This window comes from Scyliorhinus canicula, unplaced genomic scaffold (assembly GCF_902713615.1).
Source record: "Scyliorhinus canicula unplaced genomic scaffold, sScyCan1.1, whole genome shotgun sequence".
Lineage (NCBI taxonomy): Eukaryota > Metazoa > Chordata > Chondrichthyes > Carcharhiniformes > Scyliorhinidae > Scyliorhinus > Scyliorhinus canicula.
This window is the reverse complement of record NW_024055427.1, coordinates 227,225-250,630: the sequence shown is the minus strand read 5'-3', so window position 1 is coordinate 250,630 and position 23,406 is coordinate 227,225. Positions and strand designations below refer to the sequence as shown.

Genomic DNA, 23,406 nt, shown 5'->3' with positions numbered 1-23,406 from the left:
GTTCATCCACAACAGAATTTCAGCGATTTACAAATGAACATATTTAATCACCATCTCAAACACGTCTAAATGTGTGACAAATGCAACTTACTGCGGATGCTTCAAACGGAAACAAAAACAGAAAATACTGGATAATCTCAGCAGGTCTGACAGCCTCTGGGGAGCGAAATGGCAGCTGTCGTTCCAGTCAAGTGGACTCTTTGTCAATGCTGGAGAACTGGAACTGGAGATTCAGACGATTGTGGGTGGTGGGTGGGGGTGGTGGTGTGCTGTATTGGGCCACGATAGAGGGCTAGCAATAGGTGGGAAATGACAAAAATATCTCGGGCAGAAAGAAAAGGGAATGTAAATGAGGCTAATCAAGGCTATAAAAGGTGCTGATGGCGCATCAAGTGGTCAGAATACTGTCATTGCCATCGAAATCAATCTAACATCTGCGGAGAACGCCAAAAGTACTGCAACATCTCAGGTAGTCAGGCAGGCATTTGTCGACAGGACAACAAAGTTCGTCTTTCACCATCACCTTTCATTAAAACCGGGACAGGTTAGAAATGTGCTACGTCTTAACCAAGTGAATTACCGGAGGGAGATAACAGAACAACAGGAAAGGGCTCTAATGGGGGGCAAGTCAGTAGAGAATAAATGAGAAGAGGCCTTGGGTCCCTTGCCACAGAGTTAGGTTAGAATCAAATGAGAGAATAATGACACCACAGTTTGAGGCCATTCCGGCCGCCGTGTCTGTGCCAGCTCTCTGTTAGCGTAATGGAAGAAACAAAGAAACAAATGATATGTCTGGAGGAGCTATCGATGGCAGATTGATCAATAACTTCCGCCCGGACACAAAGAACAAGTGGAAACAAGATTGAATCCCAAATCTGCGATGGAAGGACACACAAAATGGGTGCAGCATTTACAGTGTGAAACTACTGAACACACACTGAGTGTGAAAGCTGTATTGAGCACAGTGGAAAGATGCGCTGCAGTTCCTCGAGTGGCTGTTGAGCTTCTTTGGAACATTTCAGGACGCCGAGGTCCGGGAGGTCAGCGTTAAGATCCAGCTCTCCAGTCAGTTCAATTCTGCACTTTGGCTCTGTGGATTAGATGGGTCACGTCCCTGTGGTTAACACAGATCTGGAGCATCAATTTTATCCAAACGCACTCCAGCTCAGACACTGTCTCTCTCTCTCGAGGATCATCTGTGGGGAGAGAAACGACGTAAACATCCCGAGGCCTGAGAAATCTTTTTCAGAGGGGGCCAATGTAAATCAACCCCGCCGTCAGCATCGCAAACAATTCATAATCTCTGACCTGCAGTAAAGAGCCTGTCCTGGATTTAATCCCACGCCCACTCCCATAGGCATTGCTTGAAAATCCCTAAACGAGACCAAAGAGCACAAATTTAAGACCGACATTAAGCAAAATATAATTTATGTTAATTTCGATATAATTTCTACATCTCACGGCTTTATATGTTGAGACATCTGTTAATTTAAGAAACAGCTGTCGTCTGCAACAAGGGACCTGGCCTCTCAAACAGACCATCAGACTCTGCAGCAACACAGTGAGGTTGTACATTCCGCACGTCCATTGATTGTCAGCGGTTTCTGTAGTGTAGTGGTTATCACATTCGCTTCACACGCGAAAGTGCAGGTTAAAATGACATCTTCCCCTCTGTGTGTGCGAGTGAGGATTCCCGATTCGAAACCGGGCAGAAATATTGAGCATTTCGTGTGAGAAAAGTTTGCACAATTATTGGGCACAAAATAATTCAGTTTCTTGAATGTTGCCGGAATCTCGTGTGTTCCAGGACTATGAGATTTCGTCTCACATGAGCCACTAAACTGTCCCTTTTTCCTGTGTTAACCACAGGGACGTGACCCTTCTAATCCACAGAGCCCAAGTGGAGAATTGAACTGACTGGAGAACTAGGTCTTAACGCTGACCTCCCGGACGTCGGACTTTGAATTGTTCCAAAGAAGCTCAACAGACATTTGTTGCTTCCATTGATCTGACAGAGAGCTGGCACAGACACGGCGGGCGGAATGGCCTCAATCTGTGGTGTAATCATTCTCTGATTTGATGCGAACCTCCCCTTGTGGCCAGGAACCCAAGGCCTCTTCTCATTTAATCTCTCTTGACTTGCCCCCTATTAGAGCCCTTTCCTGTTGTTCTGTTTGCTCCCTCCGGGATTTCACTTGGTTAAGACGCCCTACATTTCTAACCTGTCCCGGTTTTAATGAAAGGTGATGGTGAAAGACTGAAAGACGAGCTTTATTGTCCTTTCGACAAATGCCGCCTGACTCCCTGAGTTGTTCCAGTATTTTCCGCTTTCTCCGCAGGGGCTGGTTTAGCTCACCGAGCTAAAATCGCTGGCTTTTAAAGCAGACCAAGCAGGCCAGCAGCACGGTTCGATTCCCGTACCAGCCTCCCCGGACAGGCGCCGGAATGTGGCGACTAGGGGCTTTTCACAGTGACTTCATTGAAGCGTACTCGTGACAATAGGCGATTTTCATTTTCATTTCAGATGCTAGAGTCACAGACAGACTCTCGGCGGTTGTGGCAAGGACTAAACAACATAACGGGCTACAAAGCGAAGCCAAGCAGTATCTCTGGCAGCAGCGCACTCCTCCCCGATGAACTTAATGCATTCTATGCTCGGTTAGAGCAGGTAACCAACAATCCGCGGTCGAGTGCCCCAGCAGCCCATAATTCACCCACCACCACAGTTTCCGAAGTCAGATCGGCCTTCCTGAAAGTGAACCCACGGAAGGCGATGGGCCTGGACAGGATCCCTGGTCGTGCACTCAGAGCCTGCGCATACCAGCTGGCAGAGGTATTCACAGACATCTTTAACCTATCCCTACTCCAGTCCGAGGTCCCCACCTGCATCAAGAAGACCACCATCATACCGGTACCAAAGAAGAACCAGGCAACATGCCTCAATGACTACCGCCCGGTGGCCCTGACGTCAGTTGTAATGAAGTGCTTCGAGAGGCTGATCATGAAGTGCATCACCTCCATACTCCCGGAACGCCTTGACCCACTTCAATTCGCATACCGTCGCAACCAGTCCACATCAGACGCCATTTCCCTGGCCCTACACTCATCCCTAGAGCATCTCGAAAACAAGGACTCCTACATCAGACTCCTATTTATTGACTACAGCTCCGCCTTCAACACCATAATCCCAGCCAAGCTCATATCAAAGCTCCAAAACCTAGGACTTGGCTCTCCACTCTGATCCTTGACTTTCTCACCAACAGACCACAGTCAGTAAGAATGAACACCAACACCTCCTTCACAATAGTCCTCAATACCAGTGCCCCGCAAGGCTGTGTGCTTAGCCCCCTACTCTACTCCCTGTACACACACGACTGCGTGGCAAAACTTGGTTCCAACTCCATCTCCAAGTTTGCTGACGATACGACCATAGTGGGCCGGATCTCGAATAACGACAAGTCCGAATACAGGAGGGAGATAGAGAACCTAGTGGAGTGGTGTAACGACAACAATCTCTCCCTCAATGCCAGCAAAACTAAAGCGCTGGTCATCGACTTCAGGAAGCAAAGTACTGTACAAACCCCAGTCAGCATCAACGGGGCCGAGGTGGAGATGGTGAGCAGTTTCAAATTCCTAGGGGTGCACATCACCAAAAATCTATCCTGGTCCACTCACGTCGACGCTATCACCAAGAAAGCACAACAGCGCCTATACTTCCTCAGGAAACTAAAGAAATTCGGCATGTCCACATTAACCCTTACCAACTTTTACAGATGCACTATAGAGAGCATCCTATCGGGCTGCATCACAGCCTGGTATGGCAACTGCTCGGCCCAGGACCGCAAGGAACTTCAGAGAGTCGTGAATACCGCCCAGTCCATCACACAAACCTACCTCCCATCCATGGACTCCATCTACACCTCCCGCTGCCGGGGGAAAGCGGGCAGCATAATCAAGGATCCCTCCCACCCGGCTTACTCACTTTTTCAACTTCTTCCATCGGGCAGGAGATTCAGAAGTCTGAGAACACGCACGAACAGACTCAAAAACAGCTTCTTCCCCACTGTCACCAGACTCCTAAATGACCTTCTTATTGACTGACCTCATTAACACTACACCCTGTATGCTTCACCCGATGCCGGTGCTTATACATTGTGTACCTTGTGTTGCCCAATTATGTATTCTCATGTATTTTCTTGAATTCTGTTTAATTCCCTTTTCTTCCCATGTACTGAATGATCTGTTGAGCTGCTTGCAGAAAAATACTTTACACTGTACCTCGGTACATGTGACAATAAACAAATCCAATCCAATCCAATCCAGATGTTAGATCGACTTTCTTCCCCTGGCGTCTTGAATATTCCGCATTTCTGACTTTGTTGCAGGAATTTTAATATCTCATGCGAGACCAAATCTCATGTTCCTCGAACGTGCGAGATTGAGGAAGAAAGGTATTTTGTGCAAACATTCGTCACACAAAATGAGAAGCACGCGATGTTTCTGCCTGGTTTTGAACCGGGGACCTTTCGCGTGTTAGGCAAATGAGATAATCACTGCACTACAGAAACTACTGGGAGTATCACAATCAGTGGCCCTGTGCAATATTGAACCTCAATGTATTGTGGCAGCTTCTAACGGTTCAGCTGAGAGGCCATGTAACTTATTGGAAGAAGCCGTTTCTTTAAAACTGATGTCTCAACTTATCAAAGGATCAGATATTAAACTTTGCTGAACTGGAGATAAGTTATGTTTTGTTTGAAGTTAAATTGAGAGGGCAGGGCTTTCATAAGTAACCACAGCTGAAACGAGAATTGATGATGCCCTGCTCACTTTGCTCTGCATCGGGAACCAGCTGTCCAACCCACTGAACTAAAGGGGACGCCAAAACTAGGAACTGCGAGCCAGCCAGGAGTCGAACCTGGAATCTCCTGATTCGTAGTCAGACGCGTTATCCATTGCGCCACTGGCCCACAGCAGTTATTGCCTTTTGCTATTCCTCGATGATGAAGACCAGTTACGAGATTGAGGTAATATTTTGAGACAGACTAAACTGGAAGCACCAGATGTTTCTGCCCGGTTTTGAACCGGGGACCATTCGCGTGTAAAGCGAATGTGATAACCACTACACTACAGAAACAGCTGGCAGCGCAGACTCCAACGGACCTGTGTCACCTTCAACTCAACTGCCTTGTTGCAGCTTCGCATGGTTCGGCTGAGAGGCCATGTCACTTCTTACAAGAACACGTCTATTTCTTTAAAACAGATGTCTAAACTTACAAGCCAGTAGAAGAACCTATATTGAACTGAAGAATTTGTTCAGCAAATCTCTAACGGCGAAATGGTCTCTTCTATTATTAATGCAGCATTCTGGAATCCTACAGAAAAAAGCAACCGACTTCACACAATATTTGTTTCGTTATTCAATGCTTGAGTTGAGTATAAGAATTGACAATTATGTGTTTCTTATATTTGACCTCATTGTGTTTTGGTGTGTAAAATGCTGCAGCCTAAATACCGTTCATGTAGAGGAAAGGAGGGGTAATTGTAAATCAACTTTGACCCTGGATTCCCACACTGGCTTTTCCTGTTTCTCCATCAGGAAGACCGTTTTTTCTTTCCCAAAGCTGATTCAGTTAAGTCTCTGGCATTTCCTCTAAGTCAGTTACAGTATCGTTTGTGTCTGTCCTTTTGAGTACACATTACTTTCAGACATCCATCAATCTGGCCTGTTGCATTTGCTGATCCCAACGCCATCTGCTCTGCATTGGAGAGACTAAATGCTGACTGGGTGACCGCTTTGCAAAACACCTTCGCTCCATCGCCAAACTGGTGGCAGACTCTCCTGTCGCTTGCTATTTCATCTCACTGTCCTGCTCTCATGTCCACATGTCCGATCTTGGCCTGCTGCAATGTTCCCATGTAGCTCAGCACAACGCCCAGGAACAGCCCCCATCCTCCGAATAGGCACGGTACAGCCTTGCGGATTTTACAGTACGGTCAACAACTTCGCACCGTGAAATCACTCTTCCCACTTCACCACATGTTTATTTCCATCAACTTATTTTCATTGCTTCCATTGATATGTCTTCCTCTCCCATTGTCTCCCCCTCCCCATTCCCCTAGCCAATCGCATGTCTCTTGGGAAATCCGCCCCTTGTTCCTCATTGTCCTCTGCCATTAACACATTCTAATCTTCTAATCGCCTCTACCAGCACAGTTCTTAACACTGATTAGAAACATTTACATTCCCTTTTTCTTTCAGCCCAACACATTCTTGTTATTCTCCACCCATCGCTGGCCGTCTGTCGCTCTCCCCCCACGCACCGCCAATCTAAACCTGACCAAAGATCCAGTTGTCCGGCTTCGACAAAGAGTCACCCAGACTCGAAACAACACTTGCCATCTCTCTCCACAGAGGCTGTCAGACCTGCTGAGACTGTCCTGTGTTTTCTGTTTTTGTTTCCCATTGACGCAAACGCAGTAAGTTGATTTTATCGTACATTTAGACATGTTTGAAATGGTGATTAAATATGTTCATCTGCATCCGATAGATTCTGTGGTCGATGAACAAACTGCTGATATCCGAATTGTGGCAAAATAGTAACGGCTTTTCTTCCCCCGGCGTCTTGAATATTCAGTATTTCTGACTTTGTTGCAGGAAATTTAAGATCTCATGCGAGACCAAAACTCATGTTCCTCGAACGTGCGAGGAACAATCAGTGGCACTGTGCAATGTTGAACCTCAATGTACTGTTGCAGCTTCTAACGGTTCCGCTGAGAGGCCATGGAACTTATTGGAAGAAGCCGTTTCTTTAAAACTGATGTCTCAACTCATCAAAGGATCAGATATTGAACTTTGCTGAACTGGAGATAAGTTGTGTTTTGCTTGAAGTTAAATTGAGAGGGCAGGGCTTTCATAAGTAACCACAGCTGAAACGAGAATTGATGATGCCCTGCTCATTGTGCTTTGCATCGGGAACCAGCTGTCCAACCCACTGAACTAAAGGGGACGCCAAAACTAGGAACTGCGAGCCAGCCAGGGGTCGAACCTGCAATCTCCTGATTCGTAGTCAGACGCGTTATCCATTGCGCCACTGGCCCACAGCAGTTATAGGCTTTTGCTATTCCTCGATGATGAAGACCAGTTACGTGAATTGAGGTAATATTTTGCGATAGACTAAACTGGAAGCACCAGATGTTTCTGCCCGGTTTCGAACCGGGGACCATTCGCGTGTCAAGCGAATGTGATAACCACTACACTACAGAAACAGCTGGCAGCACAGACTCCAACGGACCTGTGTCACCCTCAACTCAACTGCCTTGTTGCAGCTTCGCATGGTTCGGCTGAGAGGCCATGTCACTTCTTACAAGAACACGTCTATTTCTTTAAAACAGATATCTAAACTTACAAGCCAGTAGAAGAACCTATATTGAACTGAAGAATTTGTTCAGAAAATCTCTAACGGCGAAATGCTCTCTTCTATTATTAATGCAGCATTCTGGAATCCTACAGAAAAAAGCAACCGACTTTACACAATATTTGTTCCGTTATTCAATGCTTGAGATGAGTTTAAGAATTGACAATTATGTGTTTCTTATATTTGACCTCTTTGTGTTTTGGTGTGTAAAATGCTGCAGCCTAAATACCTTTCATGTAGAAGAAAGGAGGGGTAATTGTAAATCAACTTTGAGCCTGGATTCCCACACTGGCTTTTCCTGTTTCTCCATCAGGAAGACCGTTTTTTTCTTTCCCAAAGCTGGTTCAGTTAAGTCTCTGGCATTTCCTCTAAGTCAGTTACAGTATCGTTTGTGTCTGTCCTTTTGAGTACACATTACTTTCAGACATCCTTCAATCTGGCCCGCTGCATTTACTAATCCCAATACCATCTAATCTGCATTGGAGAGACTACATGCCGACTGGGTGACCGCTTTGCAAAACACCTTCGCTCCATCGACAAGCTGGTGGTAGACTCTCCTGTCGCTTGCTATTTGAACTCACTGTCCTGCTCTCATGTCCACATGTCCGATCTTGGCCTGCTGCAATGTTCCCATGTAGCTCAGCACAACGCCCAGGAACAGCCCCCCAACCTCCGAATAGGCACGGTACAGCCTTGCGGATTTTACAGTACGGTCAACAACTTCGCACCGTGAAATCACTCTTCCCACTTCACCACATGTTTATTTCCATCAACTTATTTTCATTGCTTCCATTGATATGTCTTCCTCTCCCATTGTCTCCCCCTCCCCATTCCCCTAGCCAATCGCATCCGTCTTTGGAAATCCGCCCCTTGTTCCTCATTGTCCTCTCCCATTAACACATTCTAATCTTCTAATCGCCTCTATCAGCACCGTTCGTAACACTGATTAGAAACATTTACATTCCCTTTTTCTTTCAGCCCAACACATTCTTGTTATTCTCCACCCATCGCTGGCCGTCTGTCGCTCTCCCCCCACGCATCGCCAATTTAAACCTGACCAAAGATCCAGTTGTCCGGCTTCGACAAAGAGTCACCCAGACTCGAAACGACACTTGCCATCTCTCTCCACAGAGGCTGTCAGACCTCATGAGACTGTCCTGTGTTTTCTGTATTTCTTTCCCATTGACGCAAACGCAGTAAGTTGCTTTTATCGTACATGTTTGAAATGGTGATTAAATATGTTCATCTGCATCCGATAGATTCTGTGGTGGATGAACAAACTGCTGATATCCGAATTGTGGCAAAATAGTAAAGGCTTTTCTTCCCCCGGCGTCTTGAATATTCAGTATTTCTGACTTTGTTGCAGGAAATTTAAGATCTCATGCGAGACCAAAACTCATGTTCCTCGAACGTGCAAGATTGAGGAAGAAAAGTATTTAGTGCAAACATTCGTCACACAAAATCAGAAGCGCGGGATGTTTCTGCCCGGTTTCGAACCGGGGACCTTGCGCGTGTTAGGCGAATGTGATAACCACTACACTACAGAAACCGCTGGGAGTATCGCAATCAGTGGCCCTGTGCAATGTTGAACTTCAATGTATTGTTGCAGCTTCTAACGGTTCCGCTGAGAAGCCATGTAACTTATTGGAAGAAGCCGTTTCTTTACAACTGATGTCTCAACTCATCAAAGGATCATATATTGAACTTTGCTGAACTGGAGATAAGTTATGTTTTGCTTGAAGTTAAATTGAGAGGGCAGGGCTTTCATAAGTAACCACAGCTGAAACGAGAATTGATGATGCCCTGCTCACTTTGCTCTGCATCGGGAACCAGCTGTCCAACCCACTGAACAAAAGGGGATGCCAAAACTAGGAACTGCGAGCCAGCCAGGAGTCGAACCTGGAATCTCCTGATTCGTAGTCAGACGCGTTATCCATTGCGCCACTGGCCCACAGCAGTTATATGCTTTTGTTATTCCTCGATGATGAAGACCAGTTACGAGATTGAGGTAATATTTTGCGACAGACTAAACTGGAAACACCAGATGTTTCTGCCCGGTTTCGAACCAGTGACCATTTGCGTGTAAAGAGAATGTGATAACCACTACACTACAGAAACAGCTGGCATCGCAGACTCCAACGGACCTGTGTCACCTTCAACTCAACTGTCTTGTTGCAGCTTCGCATGGTTCGGCTGAGAGGCCATGTCACTTCTTACAAGAACACGTCTGTTTCTTTAAAACAGATGTCTAAACTTACAAGCCAGTAGAAGAACCTATATTGAACTGAAGAATTTGTTCAGCAAATCTCTAACGGCGAAATGGTCTCTTCTATTATTAATGCAGCATTCTGGAATCCTACAGAAAAAAGCAACCGACTTCACACAATATTTGTTTCGTTATTCAATGCTTGAGTTGAGTATAAGAATTGACAATTATGTGTTTCATATATTTGACCTCTTTGTGTTTTGGTGTGTAAAATGCTGCAGCCTAAATACCGTTCATGTAGAAGAAAGGAGGGGTAATTGTAAATCAACTTTGAGCCTGGATTCCCACACTGGCTTTTCCTGTTTCTCCATCAGGAAGACCGTTTTTTCTTTCCCAACGCTGGTTCAGTTAAGTCTCTGGCATTTCCTCTAAGTCAGTTACAGTATTGTTTGTGTCTGTCCTTTTGAGTACACATTACTTTCAGACATCCTTCAATCTGGCCTGTTGCATTTGCTGATAGCAATGCCATCTACTCTGCATTGGAGAGACTAAATGCCGACTAAATGCCGCTTTGCAAAACACCTTTACTCCATTGTCAAGCTGGCGGCAGACTCTCCTGTCGCTTGCTATTTGAACTCACTGTCCTGCTCTCATGTCTACATGTCCGATCTTGGCCTGCTGCAATGTTCCCATGTAGCTCAGCACAACGCCGAGGAACAGCCCCTCATCCTCTGAATAGGCACGGTACAGCCTTGCGGATTTTACAGTACGGTCAACAACTTTGCACCGTGAAATCACTCTTCCCACTTCACCACATGTTTATTTTCATCAACTTATTTTCATTGCTTCTATTGATATGGCTTATTGTCACGAGTAGGCTTCAATGAAGTTACTGTGAAAAGCCCCTAGTCGCCTCATTCCGGCGCCTGTCGGGGGAGGAATCGAACCGTGCTGCTGGTCTGCTTTAAAAGCCAGCGATTTAGCCTTGTGAGCTAAACCAGCCCCTGGCCCAAGATACTCAACTAGACGCTGATTAATCTGAGAGTTTTACATTTAAATGGAGTGAGGAAAAATTCGGCACTTAAGTTTCCGATACCAATAAAGGTAAGGGTTTTGATCAGCTGCTGTAAAACTGCAATTCAGTATTCCCAATCCCCCTTCCCTCACCGTCACAATCGGATTGTCCTGGTGCGCAGAATCAGCGCCAACGCCTGGAAGAGAACATAGAACAGTACAGCACAGAACAGGCCCTTCAGCCCTCGATGTTGTGCCCTACTCGATAATGATCACCCTACTCAAACCCACGTATCCACACTGTCAGCTCGTCACCATGTGAGCATCAGCGTCTCCAGCACTGTGACAGAAGCTGTGAGGCCCAGCGCAGCAGACTGAAATGTCTCAGCTTGGAACGCATAGAGCAAAGAAAGTGACACCATCAACGTCATATCCGGTTCTGGCAATCATCATCAGAGAACATGAGGAATTGCTCTGGTTATTGTCGGAGCAGCAACATCTAAAATATTCTAATGAAGATTCCTATGCTCCGTGATTCACGGGAAATGTAACGTCCACATATTTCGGAGCAGTCTAATCGCAAAGAACGTGTTTAAGGTCATTATAGAAGGGACCTGGAAAAAAAATCATCGTCGAATAATTGATGATTTAGTGCACACAGTGGAGTAGGAAATTAGGAACCGGGTATGCAGCATTGGTATTTTTCCGTCGAGATACTTTGCTGCCTTTAACCTTCCTTGCGCAAAGAAATAAAGTGTAATCACAAATAAGGGCTACAATTGACCAGAGGGTGAATATGTCGGATTTGTTTCCGGTTCGATGCCTCCAGAAATCTCGTTTCAACTTTTCTTCTGAGCTCACTCTATGGAATAGTGCATCAAAAGAAATATGCTCTGTAGGTCAATCTCGTATTTTGTCAGTTTGCGAAGTCGAGCTGCCCATCCTCTGTCCATCCCGGGAGGGAATGTGTTCCTTCAACATCTGCGCAATCAGATGGATAATTGCCAGCCTGAATCTAACAATTAGCCGAAATCTGCTATGCTGAAATGAATCATAATTAGAAGTAAATCGTGGTTATTGCTGGACAAGAGATGTTGTATTGGAGTTTTCGTCGTGCGCTGATCAGGATGTTTACAAAATATAATTTAAGTGAAATCCAAAAATCAATGGGACATGATAAGAGCGTTCTGATTGGCAGGCAAATGGACTCTGATTTTCCCACCGCTATTGCCATCTTTTATCAACACGAATAGACCTGTATTGGAATTATCATTTCTCGAGCTACAGAAATACCAGAAAAGTAGGAAGAGGGAAACTCAAACTTGCCACTGATCACAAACTTCCCTTAATGCTTTGATGTGACGCTCGATGCTGTGGCAGTTCCGCTCCAGGTTAAAATGCGGCATTCGTCTTTTCATCTTTATTGTATTCAAACTCCTCAAGAGCCACTGGCTCCTGGATGCGGAGAGTTTCATAGTGTACCTCTTTTAATTAGGGGTCCCGGTTCCGAAACTCAAACAACATCCATGTTTTCCGCCTGACAGAATGAACCTGGCAACATTGTGCTTCTTTAAAATGTGGGGTATTCAATTTTTTTCCAATTAAAGAGCAATTTAGTGTAGCCAATCCGCCGATCGTACACATCTTTGGACTTGTGTGACCCACGCAGACACGGGGAGAATGTGCAAACTGCACAAAGACCCAGGGCCGGGATCGAACCTGGGACCTCAGCGCGGTCAGGTAGCAGCACTAATCAGTAGTCACTGTGCCGCCCAAACGTTGCATTTGAACGCTGCCCTACTCCCCATCTGCATTGAGCAGAAATAAAACGAACTGTGAGCTGATTGGTTGAATTGAAAACAAAGACAGTTTAAGCTGATTGGATTCCATCTGATGATGCTGCCAACAATGACTCAATCAGCAGCGACCCGGATGTTACTTTACCCCTCTTCAAAACAATGTTAGCTTCAGCCACTCTGCTAATATCCACCGCCAGCTCTCTGCAAACATGTCATCTGCTACTTTGTTTTTATTCCTCACAGCTGCGGCTCTTTTAACAGGTAGGTTCATAAAGTACGAAACTCTGTGTTTCACATCTTCTGCGGGCATTACAGTTAATTGAATAGTTCACTCGACACAAATAAGGAATAAATGGATTCACAATTAGAAATGTCATCATTATTCACCGTATCCAAACACTCATATTTAACTGGCCGATATATTTCTCAGAATCATGTTTACGATTTAGGGGATTAACATAGTGAAGTGACAGCCTTCCATTTAATATTGCTCTGGGTTCTTGCAGGATATTGTCGAGGAGATTCTGTGTCACAGACACCGGCTGCAATAGCAGTAATTGAAGGAGATAATGTTCAGTTGTTCTGTAATTACACCACTACAAGCAACAATATTCTTTATCTGCACTGGTATCATCAGTATCTCGGCGGATCCCTGGAGTTTCTGATGAAGAGAAGCAGATACACCGATAAGACAGATAGATTTCCAGGGGACCGTTTTTCAGTGAATCTGGATGAATCAATCCACACCGTCTCGCTGGATGTGTCTAAAACAGAGCTGACAGACTCCGCGGTGTATTTCTGCGCGCTGAGCCCCACAGAGACACAGAGCTGGGCTGAACCAGTACAATAACTATCAAAGTGTCACTCCGCATAACAGCGTTAGGCACACACTGAGATCAGCGGTGAGTCTGAATTGGTTCCTGAAATCTTAGCGATATCCATGCTTCTAATTCGAACATGTAACTTTGCTCCTAACACATAAAGTATTAAAACATTTTAATGCAGATAGTTTAGTGAGTGGAAATGTAATATTTGGATGGCGCTTTTCTTTACGTCCCAAGATGCGATACCGTCACTGTGACGAAGAAATTCAGAAAACTCATCAGCCGATTATGGCCGAGTAGATAATTTCAAACAGTGGGGTTTAATGAGCTGACTGTTTCAGGGACGTGATTGACCTGGACAACGTCCTTGCTCTTGGAAAATATTGCCTTGTGATCCACCACGTTCATCTTAGAGGAAAGCCATGATGTGGAGATGCCGGCGTTGGACTGGGGTGAGCACAGGAAGAAATCTTACAACACCAGGTTAAAGTCCAACAGGTTTGTTTCAAACACTATCGTTCGGAGCACTGCTCCTTCCTTCTTCCTGTCAGGAAAGACAGCACCCTCGATTGAACATCTAATCCGAGAGCGATGCACGCTACCTGAAAACTGCACAAAGGCACCAGCATAGATCATTGGGCTCACGTCTCTGTACAGGGAGCAGAGGCCTGCGGCTTTTGATTCAGAGGCGAGGGGGCTAACGACAGAGCGTCGCCTGACAAATGGAGTTTGCAGCTAAGCACATGTGCTGGTAATTCTTTGATACCTTTATCTTTATAATGAAAAGCGTGAGATGTGCAGCTAGCTGATTACAAGCTTTTATCGAGTCCGACTAATGTCTGACAGGTAGGTGGGCAGCCCCACCGGGCGTGCGACCACTCGCTCTCCCTGAACACCTGGCAGGTTTCCATCAGGGGCTCCTCAGTAAGATCCCGGATTCTTGTTGCTGACAGGCTGCCGGGTTCCTGTTAAGCGGAATGAATCTTAAAACAGAGTTTGTGCGAATTCGGGAAATCGCAGGAGCAGGCCACAAACCATCAAAGCAATCCGGGAAACATAGATTCAATTAAAGAAAAGGAAATTATAAAATACACTTTACTGATCTCAGCAGAAACAGGTGGACGATGAATTTAACCACAATAACCAAATATCAAATGAAAAGAGACAAAAGGAAATTTTATAGACTCCGGATGTCTGTAGAACCCTGCAACCACAGGAAGCGCATTTTCAGTGTATTCACTGCTGTGATTCGAAATCATGCTGAACATAGAGGACGGTGGAAATGTTTAATTCTATGTCAGTAAGAGTTGTCATTCCGATTCTTGCGTAAAGGGCTTTCCTTATTGCCAAAGTGAACCCCTTATTTTCCCGATAATTTGAACTCGTGGCAAATAGCAACCAGAACATTTTGTAATGGAACGATGGACGCCCTTTTCCTGTTTCTCGCTCTTTATCTCTCTCTTTACGATAAATTGAGGATCTATATTGGTCAGTAACATGTGTCGTCCCATTCAGACTACCCAGTGACTTTGGACTACAATGATGGACAGAGTTCACTCCCAGTTTCCTGTGCCATCCTAAGCATCCTCCAGGTACCAGACCTCAGGTGGCGCTGGTTGACCCGGGACTTCCCTCAGATTGGCCCATGATTATTCCATTGCCTCTTGCAGCATGGCTGACCAGGAAACTCTCCAGCTCTTACCACCTATCATTAGTCATATTGGAAGAACTTGCAAACAGATAATCATCGTGTGTGGCCAGGCAAAGAGCACACCTTCTGCAGCCATAAAGCCCTGGAGTGGTATTGAAACGCAGAACTTCCGGCCCAGAAGACGTACTTCAGTGCCTGAGAATCCGTAATTCACATTTTTATTCTTGCCCGAAACGTGGTTGTGGTGAAGCGTCACAGATATTTCCTGTAATCCCAGCTGCCACCTGTAACAGCGGTGAACTAACTGACAGCTCGTCAGGCTTAAACCAAAGGGAAGATCTCGCAACGTTAACTAGCGGAATTCTGTCTGTGAAACATCGATTCTCAATGTATCCCCGAATATTGCTGCAGTATATTGGTGGATTATTATCATAGAAGTGTTTTTACTGCTTCGGTGTTATAGTTGCTGCATCTGATGCCTCTTTCGTTGTTTTTCTTTTGCTATATTTTTTATTTAATATTGACCCAGACCACTTGTCTCAGTTTTCTGGCGTGCCTTCCTTATTGACAAAGCCCGTGTTCATTTGCATAAATAGATGAACTGAAAAAATTCATAAAACAACTGATAAGTTTGGACGTTCATTTTGAAAGAATGGAAGTCTTGAAAGCTCGCTAAACATCAAACAAAGATGCAAAATAATGTAAGTTAGCTATTGTATCAAAAAGTGATTGATATTGTTCTGTGGGTTAATCTGTTAGTTATATCATTGGAAATAACACAGATTTTTAATTCCAATAAATCACACGGATGAAAAACATTTGTTTATACATTTTGTTTGGCTCACTCTCATTTCCACTGCACACGGGCTGGTTGTCTCCACAGCCCTCATGTTGAGTACAGGCTCCTCATCTCTTTGTTTCACAGTGTCTCACTGCACTGTAATACACCGCAGCGTCAGACAGCTCAACCATGTTAGCACTGAGAGCGATGGAACCTTTCTCACTGTCCACAGATACTTTAAACCTTCCCTCAAGTCTTTCATCTCTGAATGTGGAGACCAGATTCTGGGGAGCCTTATTGGAGAACTGCCGGTACCAGAATACACAGTCATTTGTAGTGAGAGTAACATTGTGATGAAGGGAGATGGTCTGTCTTTGTGTTCCACAGTACATCCTTATCTGAAATATCCCCAAGTGACAAGGAACAGCTGTTAAAACAAGAATAACATTAACGTTATGACACATACAGGGTCAATTAACTAAAGTGTTTGAGTACATAGGCAGAATAAACTAATCTATCTGTGTATCTACATATATATCCGCCTGCCCGCATGTCTGTCCGTCCATCTATCTAGCTACTGACAATCTGTCTAGCTACATATTTGTTTATCTAACTTTCTCTCCCATATCTGTCTACCTGGCATCTGAGAAAGTTCATTGTTCCGCCTGCCTCTGTGGAACTAACAAAACAAATAAAATGTTACGACATTCTGCATCTGTAATAAAGCTGATGGATATTGTAACTCTATCCAGGTGGAGGTTTAAATATGGGAAAGTAATCAAGCCAGTGAATCCGTAATAATCACCGGCATTTCTGAAGGTTCTTGTTTGTGCAAATGTAAACGGGGCAGCGGAGACCCGACAGTGAACAAGATATTGTACAGCCGGATCCGCTCTGTGTCTCACTGTGTCTGCTTCGCACAGAGATACATTCCGGAGTCCTGGACCGCGCTGACATCTATACAGACGGTATTGGACTTCTTTGCTCTGTCAAAGGACAGGGTGTAGCGTCCTTTGGTCTCAGTCCCCTGGTAAATGGAGGCGATAAATGTGGGAGCCTCTGTCAGTGTCTGTCTGTACCAGGCTACGGAATAGCCAGAACCAATGGAGATCCGACAGTTCAGTTCAGCCCGATCCCCTTCCCGAGCCACCACCTGCTCAGGGTGGGAGCTCTGAGCCTCACACTGAACAGCTGGGAACCAAAGAAAATCCTCATAAGTACGCGGTGTTATAATATTGTTTTAAAAATGCATCAGATAAGAAAATAAACTCACCCAATATCACCAGCATCAGCGCTCCAGCTGGAAACAGCTCATTCCTGGGATTCCTGGTCATGATGATGAAAGTGGACAAAAGGCGGATCAATCCGGGTCGGATTTCCAGACTGGGACTTGCTGCCGAGTCCGGGACTCAATGCTGTGCGGGTGAGGAGTGGAGAGAGCTTTACATTCTTCCCCTGAATGTGAGACTGATCCTCACCGATTGGACTATTATGGGATGTCTTAATTTGACGTTACACAGTGCCATTGAGTGATTGGTTGTTTCTTAATTCACACACCGCGTGAACCGTCACTGATTGCGAACCTCTCTGCTTCCTGTGTGTAACCCCAGGCTAACACGATTCATATAGTCAGTGCTCTGTTGTCTTCCTAACTGAACAGAGCCATTGGTCATCTAAACGTCATAGTGTTTTACAGCCCAAAGAGATGGAAGTCGGTCCACTACTTACGTACTGCCTTGCTGAAAGAATTATCCACTGTTTGTTTCCATACATTTTATTATTTTCAAATTTCTATTTACTGGTCACGTGTTTATCCACTTCTTCCTTAAGCTGACTTAATCCCTCCCACACTCTGTGAAGTTAATACCAAATGAAATAAGAGCCACGGAACCGATCCATGTGTTTGAACAGCATTCCCAACAGTGATCTGTACCTATTTATACTGTCTGTATCTGTTCTAATATCTGCATCGCTGTTGATAAAACCTGGATCCTTTAACTCTTTAACGTCCTCAGTAACGTGTAGCCAAATTTCTGCATTTGAACCCTGAATACTTTCTCCTCTTTGACTCATTGTATTTACTTCTTAGTTCCTTCCTCATTCCATCTACTTTATGTATTTATATGATAAAAACAGACACAGCATTTACGGCTGTGCTTTAGATCATCAGCTCTGTTGTTCCGTGGTTATTCAATGCAGGGAATTACCTTCTGACGCAGACATACAGATTCCTGCACAACTGTATTGTTTACAGAACCAGTGATAGGAAGGGGCCAGAGGCAGCGATGTCTCCAACAGAACAATCGGTTCAGATCGAGAGCAGCAAACGGAAGCTGTTGCCGGGGACACCACAGACTCTAAAACCGATCAAACCAGCCGCCGTCACAAGTGCTGGAGCGGAAATAGCGACGGTAGAACCTGCAGAATCTGTGACCATCCTGCACCTGCTCACTGCACAAGAGTCTGAGAACAAACAGTGTGGGAGTGACGTTAACGGCCCAGAATCATAGAGATTTAGGGAACGGAATGAGGGTCCAATTTACCTGTGTTTATTTGGAAATGTTGTCCCAATCGCCTTTTACACTCCACATTACCCACGCTGCTTTCCCTTCTCAAGTTATTACAATTCGCTTTTGAAAGTTGCCGTTGAATCTTCTTTCTTCGTCATTTCATGCGTGGAATTGCGGACGTTAACATATCTTAATGTAATAAATAACGTTCACATAATTTTACATGAAATCGGGATGATTTTGTCTGCTGCTTTTGGAAACAATCACTTGTGATCTATACTACCAAAAATACATCATTTTATCAGATCAATTGAGATCGCTTCTAATTTCTTTGTTAAAAAGAAATGAAAGTAAGCTTCGCCAGCCTTGTGCAAAGATTTGCATTATGCCTTCTGTTCTGATATATAACGTCCGCACTTTCTCCGACTTCTTAACAATGTTCATACTTAGTCCTGCACAGGATTTGGCCAGAGCCGACATAGAATTCTACAGATTTAGTGTCACTTGACATTTTGTATCATCTGACATGAACATCAACAGCACTAAAAGCTGAGTCTAAAAAACTCCAATTGGTGTTTCTGGGAACCATTCGTACCTGCTTGTGTGTTTCAGCGCTCGCGGAATTCTTTTAATGGCCGCATTCTAACAGCAATGAGATAAATCTGGCAGCAGAGGGCGCCATGTTCAAGCAGGGGCGTGATGACGTCATGGGGTTTGCACTGTCAAAGCCGATAGGTTTGGGAGACTTGGTGATGTCATAATGGGTTTGGTAGCCTGGGTGATGTCACAATGGGTCTGGCCCCCTGCATTGTGTGGGTGGAACAATGAACTGAACAGAGCCCGGGTTCCCTCTCTCCTCTCAATCTCTGACTCATCCCGTTCCCATTCACTCACAGAGATTCAGCCAGACATGTTTCTGGCGGAAAGTACTGGATAATGTTCACCATGTCAGATTAGCTGACAATAGATTGTAATAATTAATGATCAGAAATGTCTGCCTGGTGGGTAGAGTGGAGGTTCCCCAAACCCACACATTTACAAACAAATTTAGGTCACTTATGTTTAAACTCTTGATATTTAATTCCTCCACTATCGCAGGCGGACAATGCGCAGATCCAGTAACTCAGTCACCGGTGACAAAACCCGTATCAGAAGGGGATTCGGTGCAATTCCATTGTCAATATTCAGAGCCGGACACTCGCTACATCCAATGGTATCATAAGAAAGCGGCACAGCTACCAATCTGGATTATTCATAATATATTAACTCTGAAGAAAGATGCAGTTTCAGGACGATATCTGGCGGCTGCTGACAAGCCTGAACAGAACGGTTACCTCAATATAAGCGCCCTCAGTGTGGAGGGTGGAGCGGTCTATTACTGTGCATAGCGTTGGGTATAACATAACGCCCCGGAGAAAAACCTCAGCGCGTATTTACTCGACAGACAAGCTTTATTCAGTGTCATTGCTTGCGGGAGTAATTTCACGAAGCAGTCAGGTCTATCGATCGCAGTTATATTGCTGTCTCTGTTCTTGTACAAGTCAACATAGAGGCAGTTTGGTAAATCATAAGGCTCATCTCCATGCGGCGATTTCCACAGTAAATTTAAACTTGAAATACCCAGTACGAGCAGAGGTAGTGAAAACTATCTGATGTGGAGCTAATAATACCGAAAATTATGGATATTCTTTCCAAAACTTAACTCAGGTGGGCCCAAGGCCACTGAGTCTCCGCCATCCCATCCTGTAATGAACCTGAAAATATGAGAAAGTCTGCAATGCACAATAACCATTTCAACAGAGCATCACAGAGCAACACGATTATTATTATCGTGCAGGACCATGTGAAGTTTTGATGTATGGTTTAGCCTTCAACAAAAATGTAACATTTTCGATCGATGTCGACCATTTCTACCCAATGTTAAGGCGCCATCGAGGTCAGGGGCAGACTTCACCAGCTAAGAGACGGAGAAGCAGGTTGAGTGCGTCCCAGGGGCTATGACGACTCCAGCAGTTAGAAAACACCGGAGATGTGAATTTGTGCGGCCCACACAGCTCCTCACTTTCTCACACTTGCTGCACTCTCGCAGTTGTTGATTAATCTGCCATTGACTGCTCCTCCAGACATATCTTTTCTTTATTTGTTTCTTCCATTTCTCTGACAAAGAGTCTGGCACAGACACGGCGGCACGAATGGTCTCATTCTGTGGTGTAATCATTCTCTGATTCGACGCGAACCTCACCCTGTGGCCAGCGAACCCAAGGCCTTTTCTCATTTAATCTCTCCTGACTTGCCGCCTATTAGAGCCTTTTCCTGTTGTTCTGTTTCCTGCCTCCGGGGGTTCGCTTGGTTAAAACGTCCGACATTTCTAACCTGTCCCGGTTTTAATGAAAGGTGATGGTGAAAGACGAACTTTGTTTTCCTGTCGACAAATGCCGCCTGACTCCCTGAGTAGTTCCAGTATGTACCGCTTTCTCCGCAGAGGTTACATCGATTTTCTATGGCAATGACAGTATGCTGCGGTTACATTCCGGTGGGTCGTTGGTCTAGGGGTATGATTCTCGCTTCGGGTTTTTAAGTCTCGGAATTTGCGAGAGACCCGGATTCAAATCCCGGACGAGCCCTTTGATGAGGTTTTCTATTGGTCAAGCAGCATGTTTTCTTCATTTCTGAAGCGCAGCGCAGACGGCGGGATTCATTCACATTGGGGTTGCTTTGAGAAGCTGAGCTCACACTGCATGGAACCAATACGTTCCCAAGAGAACCAAGACATTTTCGAAAGGCTTGTCTATGAGTTGACCCGTATCTCTATTCACTATATCTGGTGGATTCAGGCACCTAGAACATGGAACATAGCACAGAACAGGCCCTTCGGCCCTCAATGTTGTGCCGAGCCATGATCACCCTACTCAAACCCACGCATCCACCCTATACCCGCAACCCAGCATGGAACCAAGACGTTCCCGAGAAGCTTGTCTATGTGTGGGCATTCACATTTCTATTGACTAATTCTGGTGGACTCAGACAGCTCTTTGTCCCTTTCATTTTATCAGTTCAACAACTTCAGACTGTGAACTCTCACTTCCCCCTCCACCACGTTTTTTCCATCAACTTATCATCCCTTCCATTGATATGTTTTACCCTCAGCATCGCCCACCTCCCACCAGCCCATACCATCCTACTTCAGCAATCTGATCCCTGTTTGGAATTGTTCTCTGACGCACTGCTTACCTTTGTTCTGCCCTTAACACATTCTGACCGCTTGATGCGCCATCAGCACCATCCTACATCAGTTAAGGTTCTTCAAGGCTACTTCATAGCCTTGATTAGCCTCATTTACATTCCCTTTTTCTTTCTGCCTGAGACACTTTCGTCATTTCCCACCTATTGCAAGCCCTCTATCGAGGCCCAATACAGCACTCCACCATCCCCACCCCCCACCCACAATCGTCTGAATCTCCAATTCCAGTTCTCCAGCTTTGACAAAGAGTCCACTTGACTGGAAACGACAGCTGCCATTTCGCTCCCCAGAGGCTGTCAGACCTGCTGAGATTGTCCAGTATTTTCTGTTTTTGTTTCTGTTTGAAGCATCCGCAGTAAGTTGCATTTGTCATACATTTAGACGTGTTTGAGATGCTGATTAAATATGTTCATATGTTCATTTGTAAATCGCTGAAATTCTGTTGTGGATGAACTAGTTGCTAATATCCGAGCTGTGCCAAGATATGAAAATTCTTCACCTCTCATTGCCTGCCGAAAATTCAGTGCTTGGGCCTCAATGTTCAATTCAGTTTAGTGGCTCATGTGAGACGAAATCTCATAGTCCTGGAACACACGAGATTCCGGCAACATTCAGGAACAGAATTATTTTGTGACATTCTGAAGCGAATGTGATAACCACTACACTACAGAAACCGCTGGCAATCAATGGACGTGAGGAATGTACAACCTCACTGTGTTGCTGCAGATTCTGATGGTCTGTTTGAGAGGCCAGGTCACCTTGTTACAGACGACAGCTGGTTCTTAAATTAACAGATGTTTCAACATATAAAGCCGTGAGATGTAGAAATTATATCGAAATTAGCATAAGTTATATTTTGCTGAATGTCGGTCTCAAATTTGTGTTCTTTGGTCTCGAGGTCTGGTTCTCGTTTAGGGATTTTCAATCAATGCCCATGGGAGTGGTCGTGGGTTTAAATCCCGGACAAGCCCTTTCCTCCAGGTCAGAGATTATGAATTGTTTGCGACCCTGACGGCGGGGTTGATTTACATTGGCCCACTCTGAAATAGATTTCTCAGGACTCGGAATGTTTACGTCGTTTCTCTCCCCACAGGTGATGCTCGAGAGAGAGAGACAGTGTCTGAGCTGGAGTGCGTTTGGATCAAATTGATGCTCCAGATCTGTGTTAACCACAGGGACGTGACCCATCTGATCCACAGAGCCAAAGTGGAAAATTGAACTGACTGGAGAGCTGGATCTTAACGCTGACCTCCCGGACCTCGGCGTCGTGAAATGTTACAAAGAAGCTCAACAGACACTCGAGGAAGAGCAGCGCATCTTTCCACTGGGCTCAGTACAGCTTTCACACTCAGTGTGTGTTCAGTAGTTTCACACTGTAAATGCTGCACCCATTTTGTGTGTCCTTGCATCGCAGATTTGGGTTTCAATCTTGTTTCCACTTGTTCTTTGTGTCCGGGCGGTAGTTGTTGATCAATCTGCCATCGATAGCTCCTCCAGACATATCTTTTGTTTCTTTGTTTCTTCCATTGCGCTAACAGAGAGCTGGCACAGACACGGCGGCCGGAATGGCCTCATACTGTGGTGTCATTATTCTCTGATTTGATGCTAACCTAACTCTGTGGCCAGGGTCCCAAGGCCTCTTCTCGTTTAATCTCTCCTGACTTTTCCCCTATTAGAGCCCTTTCCTGTTGTTCTGTTTCCTCCCTCCGAGAGTTCAATTGGTTAAGACGTACTACATTTCTAACCTGTCCCGGTTTTAATGAAAGGTGACGGTGAAAGACGAACTTTGTTGTCCTGTCGACAAATGCCGCCTGAGTCCCTGAGATGGTGCAGTACTTTTGGCGTTCTCCGCAGATGTTAGATTGATTTTCGATGGCAATGACAGTATGCTTTGGCTCTTTTCGCGGGGCACGTTGGTCTAGGGGTATGATTCTCGCTTTGGGTGTGTCGCTGTCGGAATTT

At 45.2% G+C, this 23,406-nt stretch overlaps 1 protein-coding gene and 6 non-coding genes across 7 annotated transcripts in view; all 7 read right to left on the bottom strand.

Annotated features, from left to right (window-relative positions):
* LOC119959319 (zinc finger protein 208-like) overlaps window positions 1-23,406 on the bottom strand; it is a 203,269-nt gene that overhangs the window by 50,956 nt on the left and 128,907 nt on the right. The window lies entirely within an intron of this gene.
* On the bottom strand, window positions 4,898-4,970 carry trnar-acg. Its single transcript has one exon. It is a non-coding gene; the product is annotated as a tRNA-Arg (tRNA).
* Window positions 5,065-5,137, bottom strand: trnav-uac. The gene has a single exon. It is a non-coding gene; the product is annotated as a tRNA-Val (tRNA).
* On the bottom strand, window positions 7,029-7,101 carry trnar-acg. The gene has a single exon. It is a non-coding gene; the product is annotated as a tRNA-Arg (tRNA).
* trnav-gac lies at window positions 7,197-7,269 on the bottom strand. Its single transcript has one exon. It is a non-coding gene; the product is annotated as a tRNA-Val (tRNA).
* On the bottom strand, window positions 8,895-8,967 carry trnav-aac. The gene has a single exon. It is a non-coding gene; the product is annotated as a tRNA-Val (tRNA).
* Window positions 9,297-9,369, bottom strand: trnar-acg. The gene has a single exon. It is a non-coding gene; the product is annotated as a tRNA-Arg (tRNA).